The following is a 13049-nucleotide window of genomic DNA, read 5'->3' as shown; positions in this document are numbered from 1 at the left end:
GAGTTCGACTGTGGCGTCAGCTCAAGTTTCTGATGATTTTAGGGAGAATTCCCTGAAATGCACCTCATATCTGATTAGCAGATTAACATGATGGTTTTATTACTGCATATGTTTACATAGCAGAATTTATTATTTCATTGAAGAAGAAAATACATGTAGTGGTAGTGCAATTATACTAGATTTCAGTTCAATAACAGTAAACACTGAAGAAAAAATTTGAAAAATGTCTATATATACACTGTTTTTCTGAGTTTTTTTCTACATTAAGTGAAACATGTCTGATTAAATCTCTTGAGAATAGAAATATCATTTTGGATTTTCCATTGGAGTTATTTTAGTATCATTGATATACTTTTATATAGATTTTAGTTTATATATATATATATATATATATAAATAGAAATATATATACACAGTACAGATCAAAAGTTTGGACACACCTTCTCATTCAAAGAGTTTTCTTTATTTTCATGACTATGGAAATTGTAGATTCACACTGAAGGCATCAAAACTATGAATTAACACATGTGGAATTATATATGGAATTCTATACATAACAAAAAAGTGTGAAACAACTGAAAATGTCATATTGTAGGTTCTTCAAAGTAGCCACCTTTTGCTTTGATTACTGCTTTGCACACTCTTGGCTTTCTCTTGATGAGCTTCAAGAGGTAGTCACCTGAAATGGTCTTGCAACAGTCTTGAAGAAGTTCCCCGAGAGATGCTTAGCACTTGTTGGCCCTTTTCCCTTCTGTCTGCGGTCCAGCTCACCCCTAGACCATCTCGATTGGGTTCAGGTCCGGTGACTGTGGAGGCCAAGTCAAGACCCCATCACTCTTCTTCTTGGTCAAATAGCCCTTGATGCCTTCAGTGTGACTCTACAATTTTCATAGTCATGAAAATAAAGAAAACTCTTTGAATGAGATGGTGTGTCCAAACAAAATGAAGAAAGACTTCAGCTTTTTCTGAAATCATGAGTGTCCTCCTTGCAGGATAAATACACTCCTGCTGCCCCCTGCTGGAAGAAACCCAAAACACCCCTGCATGTCTTTTCAATTAATAAATACAATATTCACAATGTCCAAGTGCCAAAGTTCATCTATTGCAGTGACTGTGGAAAATGACGTCATACAGTGGATGACCTGATAGTCCTATAATAAATTATAATCTCATATATCATAATCCGTCGGTGTAATTTAATGAGCAATTGCATTTTATTTAGTCAGGTTTTAAAAGACACAATGAATCAAGGAGTGAGCAATTTTTTTTTTGCAGGTAATTTTTTTATAGTCTTAATGGGTCTCAAACTATTAAAAACTGAAAACAAAATCCTCATTACTCTAAAAAGATCTATTATTGTACTAAATTATTACAGTAATATTTACAGAATATTTGAGAAATGTGTGAAACAGCAGACAGTTTATTATAAAAACAGCCTATGAGACCAGCAGATTTTTCCTCATAATAACATTTAATGCATAAGCAGATAAATAGTATAAGAACTAAATATTTTCACAGCAAAATATGCAAAAAAAAAAAAAAACATAATATGAAACATAACCATAAGTGCAATAAAATATTTTTAGTGCCCCCCCCCCAAAAAAAAATAATACCACTTGAGTCATACTTAAACCATACATTAGATAAGATATCAAAACAAATGGTGGTCTTTTTAAAGACACAGCACAAGCAAAACTGCTAACAAAAAACAAAAATCATCGGAGACACTGTTTTATAATACAATGACTTTTTTTTAAAGTGAGCCTTCGTTTTTATGTATAGCCTATGACTAATACAATTTTGAATTATAATTAATTCATGTAAGTTCAGTTTTGCAATTCACTTTACAGTTAATGTGGCAGGTTCAAACTATGGACTCAGTTCAGCAGAAGTCTGAAAATCATCGCCTGTTCAACAGATTTTTGCTTTAGTACATCATGATCTCTTTGGGCGCATCCTCTGTTGGTTTCTCCTGCTCTTTGCGGCGTGTGTATGCAGCGTGGACGTACAGATAGACCACGAGGATGGCCAGCAAGTTGACGCTGATGTACAGTAAAGGAAGAACCCCACCTGTAGGGTCATTTTTAGATCCTTCAACTTCACTTTGGCTTCATCTGCTTTCACCAGTGTCTGGAACATCTCACCCAGGTAGACGTTTGACACGTACAGAATCAGTGCCAGGCTGCCACACACACTGGACAAGAGATAAGACACATTAGCAAACTTTCCCATGCACAAACAGGTTCAGTTAATTGCCTACTGTCAATAGAGTAGATGATGTACTTTATTGGGGTTCTGTACCTGGTGTTTCCTGCAATGGCAAAGCTCATGATGAAACTCATCACCAGGAGGGCAATCAAGTCATAAATTAATTGTCTGTACAGTCACAGACAGCTGCTCATGTTTTCATGGCATTTATAATGGAGCGCACAATATCATAAAGAGAGTGACGTGGGTTTGTTCAGAAAGAGAAGATTGAGAAATCATTAACTGCCAATTGCAACTGCTGAAGTGTAACCAAGACTGGTGTTACTGGAGCCATTTCAAGTTCAAGTTCAAGTCTGCTTTATTGTCAATTTCCACATGTACAGTACATACATACAGATAATCGAAATTGCGTTACTCTCAGACCCCGGTGCATACAGATAACATTAACATTAAAGCCTAAAAAATCTAGATCAAATATAAAATGTAGATACAACTATACAATAAGGGAATTTAAAAAAAAATTTCAAACTTTATTTAAAGATGATTTTGTAGGTTGTAGTGATGACAATGAAAATACATTTCAGAAGAATGCAAAAGAAAAAGGCAGATTAAATCAAAAAGTACAGCATGTTGCATTTAGCTCATTAGATAACTTTAAACATTTGAAAGAATAAGCTTATATTTATATTAGTTACATCAAAACTCATCATAGGTCAGAAAACATGTTTATATTACATAAATGTTGTGTATTTCCTGAATGCTATATTTATTTTTTAGTGTGATGCTTTAAAGGATGTCCAAGGTCCATTTTGCAGTGATACCATATCACCAAGAATATTACAACACACCCACAATTAATGCACTTACAAACAGAGATAATAGGATCAGAATGAGTGTGTTTTATGGATATAGCCTACTAGAACAATACAAAACTCTAAAATAAAAAATTAGAAATTAATTAAAAATATGGTATATTTTAACCAGCAGATGGCGCCTTTTGTATTTCATTAAATTGTGACGTCATTATTGTATACTGATGTATAAACATAAATCTGCGATTATATTAACCATTAAACTAATTTATATGTTTAATAATTTTGATTTTTTTTTACTATTTATCTCTACTTAATTATTATTTTACATAACTGTTTTTCATTTTTCAGTTTGAATTGGTGCTAATGATGATTTAATTACGTTTAATGCATTTAATAAAACAATCTTTATAACTGCTGTGCTAAACAGAAGCTGTAAAACTAAAAAAAAACAGAATCAAGTGTAGAATGGTACATAGCATTAAAGAGTAGTCTAAAATGGACGGGGCTTTTGGGTTTAACTAATAATTATATTCTTTCTGCTCATCAATAGTTATTTTCAATTAAATTCTAATTTTTTAATGTAATTACTCAAGTATAAATGATCGTTCAGACCTCTTTTGAAAAAGCGGTGGAGCTTTGCTGATCACGTGGCATCTGTTCTTTTTCTTAGCGCTACTCTGGAGGAACCAATCACATGCGTTTGTGATTACTGGATGAGGCGTTTCGGCCTCCAATTTGTTTGTCGACTACAGATCCTTCAAATTAAATAAAACAACGACAGAACTAGAAACAAAGAGCAGAAATTCATATCAAATAACCAAAACCAGAACTAGACAGTATAAGTAGTTAAAGTTGGAGAATCAGCAGACCTTGAGTTAGAGACAGAACTTTAAAAGAATCAGAGTTAGAGGCGGAACTAAAATAATAATTAAGCCATACATAAATTATATATATATATATATATATATATATATATATATATATAGATCATACCATACCATACCATACCATACCATACCATACCATACCATACCATTCCAGCATACATTTGTTTGTAAATATCTCCAATAAATAAAACATTCCTGTGATTTTAAAGGATTTCAATGAAGGTATCCAGCATTTTGAGCCACTGCGCGCCCCCTGGAGGAATATAACTGTATCTGTCATGAAAAAAACTGAATTAGGTTTAGGCTGCGCTTTGGACACTCGATCTCGATCACTTGTTCGTCTAGTTTCAGAAATGGTCGCCAGGCGGCTCTGAACACACGGAAAACGGCTGAGGAGCGGGTGAGCCCCTGACAGAGGAGTAAATCTGCAGATCAACACAAATCCTCCAGTTTCCACCTCCTCCAACAGCAGTAGCTAGCTGTCAGCTTTTACCAGCCGCCCGGCGCGTTCTGCGCTCCCGACCTCCGGATCATAGCCTAATCATCCGTGCGATTGTTGGACTTCACGGTAAGAGAATGATGAGGGTGTTTAATCTGAATCCAAACTGCAGTATTCACAATGTGGCACATGTGTAGGAATGTTGTTTTTCAGTGCGCCGGAGCGCGTAACGGAGCTGTGCGCTCCTGTGCGTGTGATATACCCATATATATATATATATACTAGCATGCAAACAGCTCATGAGATTGGTTTGCTTTCTCTAACGTGTTCAGTTCATTTTTATAGAAGCGTTTGTGTGTGTGATAAACAGAGGATCTCAGGGATTGATGGAGCGCATTGGCTGTGTTGGTAACCCGGGTGATCTGTAGGTTTCTTCGTAAATTTGGGTTAGTGGAGCGAGCTGTGGGCACGGAATGAAACGGTAGTTTTAGGAAAGGCTCTGTGGGACTCTCTGTTGACTCTCATCCATGCAGATCTGCAAAGTGAGCACGCGGAGGAGAGGAATGCCATGCATGCGGTCCTCGGGAGCGTAGGTGTCTTTCACAGCACAGACAGAATTAGAATCAGAACCAGAGACTGAACTAGAACTAAAACTAGAACCGAGGTTAGACACAGAATTAGAATCCAGATCCAAATGTATTTCTGCAGCAGTGCGTCTCAGTCTGTTTCACATCACTCTTGTTGATGATGTTGAGATGTGCACGTATAGTTCAAGAAGTTATTTTTTCAATAAGTAAAAGTATTCACTGACTCATTTTCATTATGGGTGTAGTTTAGTTATAGACATATTGTCTGCACTTTAAATAAATCACTTTAATTAATTATCAGCCTCTGGTAACTGCAGCCATGTTAGTCATAAATGAGTGCATGCTTTGAATCTGGTTTTAAATTGTTATTGCGAATAGAACACAGCGAAATCTGCTGATTTGATGCTGCTGAGCAAAGCAATAAAAACCTTTATGTACATCATGTTTTCAGCTGTAATGTGCTTATATAATTAACAAAAGCAGTCAAATGTCAAAAGTTTTAGGAAATCAGGATTTACCATAAAATAACATCTTCAAAATCATTCATACATGTGAAAATCTATTGAGATTTTAACAAATAGTTGTAATCTGGCTCAGAGGAAAATAGAAATGCCATTTCAAGTCGTTCAGATCTCCAGGTTTTCATTTCTTCCAATAATTTAAAGGAATATTGTGGGTTAAATACAAGTCAGGCTTTATTGACAAGAAGAGGCTTAGAGATGAAGTCTATGTGAATGCATTTTTGTTAAATGCAAGCTACAGATGATGTCGGTAGTTTTGCCCTGCTGTGTTGTGCGTTCTCATTGGTGTTATTGCATTTAACATTCTCTTTGAAGCAGATACATTTTTTATAATAATTTTTTTTCTGATGTGGGTAATAGGAGCTAATTCGTCCAAAACTGTTGCAGTTTAGTGGGTGAAACTGATTATTTGTTGGGCGATAGTTAGATCTGTCAGGGTCAGAAGAAAGGCTAGTAAGAGTTATGGCAGCTGTTGGAAGTAATATATATGCTTCTCTTTTAAATTCTTTGTGTAAAAGCATGGTATTTCTTAACCCAGTAAACTTAGCAAAGCAACTGAGCAGCTATCTGAAATGTGTCTTAGTTTGCTCTAAGCAGTGTTTGTGTCCTGATGGCCAGGAGAGAGCAGACGGAAGATTCAGGACATTGTTTGGGCATGTGTTCATTTACTGGAACTCTTGGCTATTCTCGTATGTTCAAACGCAGGAAAGTAAAGACAGACAGCAGGCAACTTCCTACATGTGAGGAAACCAGAACCTCTATGCTCTCTCTTTCTTCTCTCGTCCGGTCCTGTCATTTCACTGTAAAACCCGACAAGTTAACTTAACTCAAATCGTTTGAGTAAACCGATTGCCTTGACTGTAATACCCGACAAGTAAACTTAACTCAAATCGTTTGAGTAAACCGATTGCCTTGACTGTAATACCCGACAAGTAAACTTAACTTAAACGGTTTGAGTAAACAGATATCCTTAAGTTATGTTAACTCAAACCATTTGAGGAAACCGATTGCCTTAAACCGTTTAAGTTGAAAAAACTAACAGTTATGAGTACTCTGAACTTAATTCAGTTGAGTTCACTGAAAGAAGACGTACATTGCAATTAAGTAATTAAGTGATTAATTGAGTGATAATTGTGAATTAGTGATGAACACCTGCTGTTAACAAACAGAATTACTGAAGAAAAGAGAGAAAGGAACTGCAGCTGACTTCAGACACAGCCTCACTCAAACCTGACAAGTTATGTTAACTCAAACCGTTTGAGGAAACCGATTGCCTTAAACCATTTAAGTTGAAAAAACTAACAGTTATGATTAATCTGAACTTAATTCAGTTGAGTTCACTGAAGGAAGACGTACATTGCAATTAAGTAATTAAGTGATTAACTGAGTGATAATTGTGAATTAGTGATGAACAGCTGCTGTTAACAAACAGAATCACTGAAGAAAAGAGAAACACAAGAACTACTACAACTGACTTCAGACACAGCCTTAGATGAAATCAACTGAAATAAAATGCATTAAATCTCTCAAGATCTGATTAAACAACCCCACAAACAGCATCACCAGCTCCACTTATTAATAACCAGACTGACTTTATTTCTGTCAGACGTCTACAGAAGATCTTATTGAGAATGAACTAAGGTTTAGATGTTGATTTATTGTTTCATTTGAAGTAACCATGTTAGAGATCAGTGTTTGCTTTAGTTGGGCTCTTGACCCTTGTCTTCAGTCTTTGTGTTTTCTCTGGCTGTTATAACCGTGTGTTTCTAAAACACATTTGTTGTAATTCAAAAGCCCAGAAGAAATATCATCAGGTGTTAACCTGTACTTAGGTGTAGGTTGTTATACTTTATATTGGTGATGATAATTATTCATTATTATTCACAATTATTGATCCGTATTGAGTCTAATCTCGGATGAAGTAGGTGTTGTGTAATTTGTGGAAGTGGACCTAATAAAAATGACACTAAGAGCCAGTGGTTCTGTGATAATCAGTTAATATAAAAATGACTTTCTAAACATTTTGTACACATACATTTTTCTTCTATGCCAGTAGTTGGTCAAACACAGACATTAATAATCAGAATATGAACCTCTACAATGGTGATGATAAAAACATGCTGCAATGCATGCTGGGTACTATTGTATTACAACCCTCATCCATGGCTCCCAGCATGCTCTGCAGCATTTTTTTTTATGGTCACCATTGTTGAGGTTCATATTCTGATTATTGATGTCTGTGTGTGACTTATAGACACCACAGAAGTCCATACTGTTTGGAAAGTCTTTGTATTAACTGATTATTACAGAACCACTGGCTCTTAGCATCACTTTTACTATAATCAATCAAATTACGCAACACCTATTTCATGAGAGATTAGACTCCGTACAGTTCAATAATTGATGATTATCATCACCAATATAAAGTATAACAACCTACACCTAGGTAAAGGTTAACACCTGATGATATTTCTTCTGGGCTTTTGAATTACAACAAATGTGTTTTAGAAACACACGGTTATAACAGCCAGAGAAAACACAAAGACTGAAGACAAGGGTCAAGAGCCCAACTAAAGCAAACACTGATCTCTAACATGGTTACTTCAAATGAAACAATAAATCAACATCTAAACCTTAGTTCATTCTCAATAAGATCTTCTGTAGACGTCTGACAGAAATAAAGTCAGTCTGGTTATTAATAAATGGAGCTGGTGATGCTGTTTGTGGGGTTGTTTAATCAGATCTTGAGAGATTTCATGTATTTTATTTCAGTTGATTTCATCTAAGACTGTGTCTGAAGTCAGTTGTAGTAGTTCTTGTGTTTCTCTTTTCTTCAGTGATTCTGTTTGTTAACAGCAGCTGTTCATCACTAATTCTCAATCAGCACTTAGTTAATCACTTAATTACTTGAATGAAAAGCTTCAAAACTTACATGGTTTAAATCAAGGCAATCTGTTTACTCAAACGGTTTGAGTTAAGTTTACTTGTCGGGTTTTACAGTGTACATTTATGTAAATTGATGTGAATGTCTGTTTTAGTTGCAGTAGTTTCTTAAAGAGCTGTAAAATATGGATTTACAAGCATTTTTACAATGTTTAACTGTAATTCTAATTTTAGTTTGTAAGTCGTAAAAACTAAACCATAGTCTCTTTAAAACTAAGTTGGTTATTGGGTTGCCATAACCGGAGAATAGAATACCCACAAGCCAAAGAATGGGGTCTTTTATTCAGAATTACTAAATCTGTTTTTATATTATTATTATTTTTTTTAATCTCTTTTCTCCTATAGGATATTAGTATATGATAGCAGATTTTAGTGTGATGAATACTAAAGTGAATATCATAAATCTAATGATACTTTTACTTTGTGTCATTATATTTTTATTTATTATAAATATGATAATTATAAATTATTTAGTTATAATTCTTTTTATAAATAAATAGTAGTTTAAATTTTTAGTTTTTCCCAAACAAATGATACACACCCATTTAAATAAATTTGCAACTGTAGAATGGTGTTATTTTAGTTTTATTTAAATGTATTATAAGTTTTAGTTATTTTTTTATTTGTTGTTTTCATTATTATTATTATTATTATTATTTTAAAATATTTCTATTTATTTCTGTAATTAAGTTATAGTAATTTAGTATTTTATCTTATTGCCTTTCTCAATTTATATTTGGTTAGTTACCAAGGCAGCATTTTTTGGATTTTCTTTGCATTTTTCGTCTAATTATAATTTATTTTAGCTTTGTGTCAATTAACAAAAACACTGCTCTAGAAGTATTATGATAAACTGGATGTTTACATTTTGTGTTTGTTTGATAGGGTGTTGCCATCTGGTTGCTATGTTCTGATTGGTTACTACTAAGGTGTTCCAGGTGGTTCTTTGTCATTGCTAGGGTCCTCTTCTTGGTATTTTTGGTGGCTGTCAGTGAATTGGTAGCATGCCCTGAGTGGTTGCTCCAGTGTTTTTGGTCATTGCTAGGTGCTCCAAGTGGTTGCTTTGGTCTCTATATGCACTCCTTTGATTATAAATTTATGTAAAAGTAAATGTAAATGGTTTCTGTAACACAAATGGTGCAGGAATCATGCCAAAGTTGAATCCTTAATGTCAACCTTAACTATGAGCAATAGTATGACAACTAGTAGTTGGTAACTGTGAATTTGCAGTCAAGGATGAAGTATGAGAACACTATATAAACCTCTTCTGATAGACACATCTGGTGCCCATCAGTTTGTGTGTCAGTAGAAAGAGCTTCAGGAAGTGGTTGGAGTTGTAATGGCTTTATGGGGGTGGGTGAGGACTGTGTGTTTGACAGGGTGTGGCAGCATCTGGGCCGCTTGTCTCTGAGATCCCTGTTACTCAGCTGTGCAAACACCACCTCACGGATGTACCTGGCACTCGCTTGCCTTTTCTCCACACGTCTTACACTCGAGGCCTGCTGTGACTCACCCGCAGATAAGGTGCACACGCACATGTCCCAGACTCGCGAATTCTTGGAATATTTGAGGTGTGTAATCAGCAAGTGGTTAGTGGGTGACTATGTAACCTATGTAAAATCTGTGTGTAGTTGTTTTTACTGTTGTGATGGGAGGCTACAACCTGTCTGTCTGAGGTCTTTTAGAGGAACTGGTGTTTGGCTATAAACACATGTGGGACGTCCCAGAAGACAGGTTTATTACTCAGAGGATGCTTTGCCGACTTAATGGAGGATCATTCATGGCTCATTCATGGAGTTTCAGTTATTCATTCAGGTATCAGCTTTGTTTCTCCTATAAATACTTATGAGAAGTCATGAGAAATAATTATTCTTTAATTGAAATTTAATTATATTAATCTTTAATTAAAATGATTACGGATTGAATTATAATAATTACATTTATTTGACCATTTGATCCGGAAAATTGATCCAAATCAGCCAAACAGCATGATGCAAGTTTTTACATCAAAAACCTTTTATATATTAAATAAACGTGCAGTATTCATCTTATTTGATTATTCTCTGATTTTATTTGGAACTAGATGGGTCCAAAACCAATAGATACACGTATTTACACTATACTGTGCAACCTTTCTTGTTCAAAAGATGTGCTTTTATAATTACTACCATTTTAACAGCTCAGATCATTTTCTCAGAGAAAATTTTGTTAAAAAAATTATTTGAGTTCATATTGAGGTGTCTGACTTTTGATTGCACGTTGAAATATGTCGAATTTGAGTTTGAGTTTATGTCCTCTCTAGGAAATGCATGAGATTATTGGTGTCTTTTTCTTAAGCAGAAGTTTCCATTTGCTCGCCATGTAAACAATCGAGAAACAATCGAGATTAAAGAGATCTCATGTCTCTCATACTGCTTTGAAAATCAGCGTTGTTTCAGAGTTGAACAGGAATAGACGTGAGTGATTCTCTTGGGTTGTGTCTGGTGGAGTTGACAGCAAGCAGATCTGGATTGAATTTGAGCTGTCAGGGGAAGAGCCAGTGATGTCATATCATTACCAGCTGCCCAGATATATGAGGGGCAATATGCATTTCCCACCACATATCTTCATCTTGTGCACTCCAACAAAAAAGCTTTAGTTGATTGTAGTGCTTTTAACATTTGAGTACAATTTAAATGTTAGTCCAAATCAGAAATCTTATAGCATGATACAAGTAATACAAGATGATACAATAAAATAAATAAAAAATGATGTATGTACGTTCCAAATTAAACCAAAACAAATAATAAAATAAGATGAAGCAATACCATGTAAAACCAATATTATATATTTTTTTTTTCAACAAAAAATGTTTGTATGTGGTATTGCTTCATCTCAATTGATTATTTGTTTTGGTTTAATTTGGAACATTAAAGACGCAAAAAAACTAAAGATGCAATTATTAAAATAAAATCACCAGTATTTTTTTATGTTATTGAATTAAGCCGCTTATACTCACCAAGCTTAATTTATTCGATTAAAAATACAGTAACATTTTTTACAATTGTAATATATTATTACAGTTTAAAAAACAATTTTTCTATTTGAAAATATTTTACAATGTAGATTATTTCTGTGATCAAAGCTTTATTTTCAGCATCATTACGCCAGTCTTCAGTGTCACATGATCCATCAGAAATCATTCTAATATTCTGATTGCTGTTCTAGAAACATTTCTTACTATCATTTTCGAAAACAGTTGAGCTGCTTCATATTTTTTGTGGAAACTGAATGGCACATGATTTTTCAGGACTATCTGATAAATAGAAAGTTCAAAACAACAGCATTTATTTAAAATTCAAATCTTTTGTAACATTATAATTGTCTTTACTGACACTTTTGGTCAATTTATAGCGTCCATGATGAATGAAATTATTAATTTCCTTCACAGAAGAGTCTTACTTGGCCCAAATATTTGTTTAAATGATACAGCAAGATTTGCTCAACACGTTTGTTCCATCGCATGGGATCTAGCATCACTGATATCTTGATGAATCCGAACATTATCTCGGGCCTAAGACATGTACCGTGTGTTTGTGAGTCAAGAGAGTCTCACTGTGAGAATCAAGCAATGATGACCTCTTTCTGAATCCAAAGACAGAGACAGAGCTGCAGGCTAGTACACCTTTGAAATGTGATCGCAGGATGATCTCATGGCTTTGAAGAAGCCTCTGCTTCATTCGTCTGTGTGCCTGGCTCTACATATTTGCCCCAGTTCCTCTGTGAGAAGTATTTGGATGAAAGACTGCATGTGTGTATGTGTGTGTGTGTATGTGTGTGCATGCAGGGTGGAGTGCACTATGACATCTTCTCCCTGGCTGTTTTTACATTGTGCGAACTGAAAGCCAATGTCACACACCACTCTTAGAGAGACTGTAGTTTTGGTGCTGTCCCCCACAGTTCACACCAGCCCGTATGTACACACACATGTACACATACTTCAAGTTTGTGCGAATATGCATGAGATTCCAGAACAAAAACAGAATCTGGTGATACCACAATCAAGCTGTTTTAACAGATTTCAAAAGAATGGCTTTCCTGCAAATACAAATTTACATAATTTACTTGCCCACATATCGTTGCAAACCTGTAATGCTTTTTTTTCTTCAGTGGAACACAAATAGAGATGTTTAGAAGAATGTCCAAATTGCTCTTTTTCATACAGTGTACATTGACCAGTGACATTTGGTGTCTTATTAGAAATCATTCAAACATGGAGTATTTCTGTGCCATACTTTGATGTGACTTCATTGCACTTTAACATCTAACCGTGCACTATGCATGACTGAATGTCACAGTCCTGCTTTTCACATGCAGACACAAGAGAGTGGCTGCTTAAAATAGAGCATTCTTTGTCTTTTTGTAGATTAGTCATGTACGTCAAGACAGAGAGCCACAGACAACGAGATGTTCAAAGTAAAGTCAGCTCTCCTGACTGGTTTAATTCCAGCCTCCTGATACTGAAATGATGGAGTAAGCTTTTCTGCTCTCAGAGGCGGCGGGTTAGACGCACTGCGAGGCTCTAGCATGTTATCTCTGAAGCGCTGTAGCTTTCAGTGCGATACAAAGTGGATTTGTTCTAGAGCATTGAAGGATGCACTTAACAGGGT

At 35.1% G+C, this 13049-nt stretch overlaps 1 long non-coding RNA gene across 1 annotated transcript in view; it reads left to right on the top strand.

Annotated features, from left to right (window-relative positions):
• The first annotated feature begins 4284 nt into the window (after positions 1 to 4284).
• Positions 4285 to 13049, top strand: part of LOC132121110 (uncharacterized) — a 77942-nt gene continuing 69177 nt past the window's right edge. Inside the window, exon 1 of the long non-coding RNA XR_009426242.1 lies at positions 4285 to 4478. This is a non-coding gene — a long non-coding RNA (uncharacterized LOC132121110). The remainder of the gene's footprint in view (positions 4479 to 13049) is intronic.

Source organism: Carassius carassius, chromosome 39 (assembly GCF_963082965.1).
Source record: "Carassius carassius chromosome 39, fCarCar2.1, whole genome shotgun sequence".
In the NCBI taxonomy this organism is placed as follows: domain Eukaryota; kingdom Metazoa; phylum Chordata; class Actinopteri; order Cypriniformes; family Cyprinidae; genus Carassius; species Carassius carassius.
Note: the sequence above shows the minus strand (reverse complement) of the source record. Positions and strands in the feature narration are given on the sequence as shown.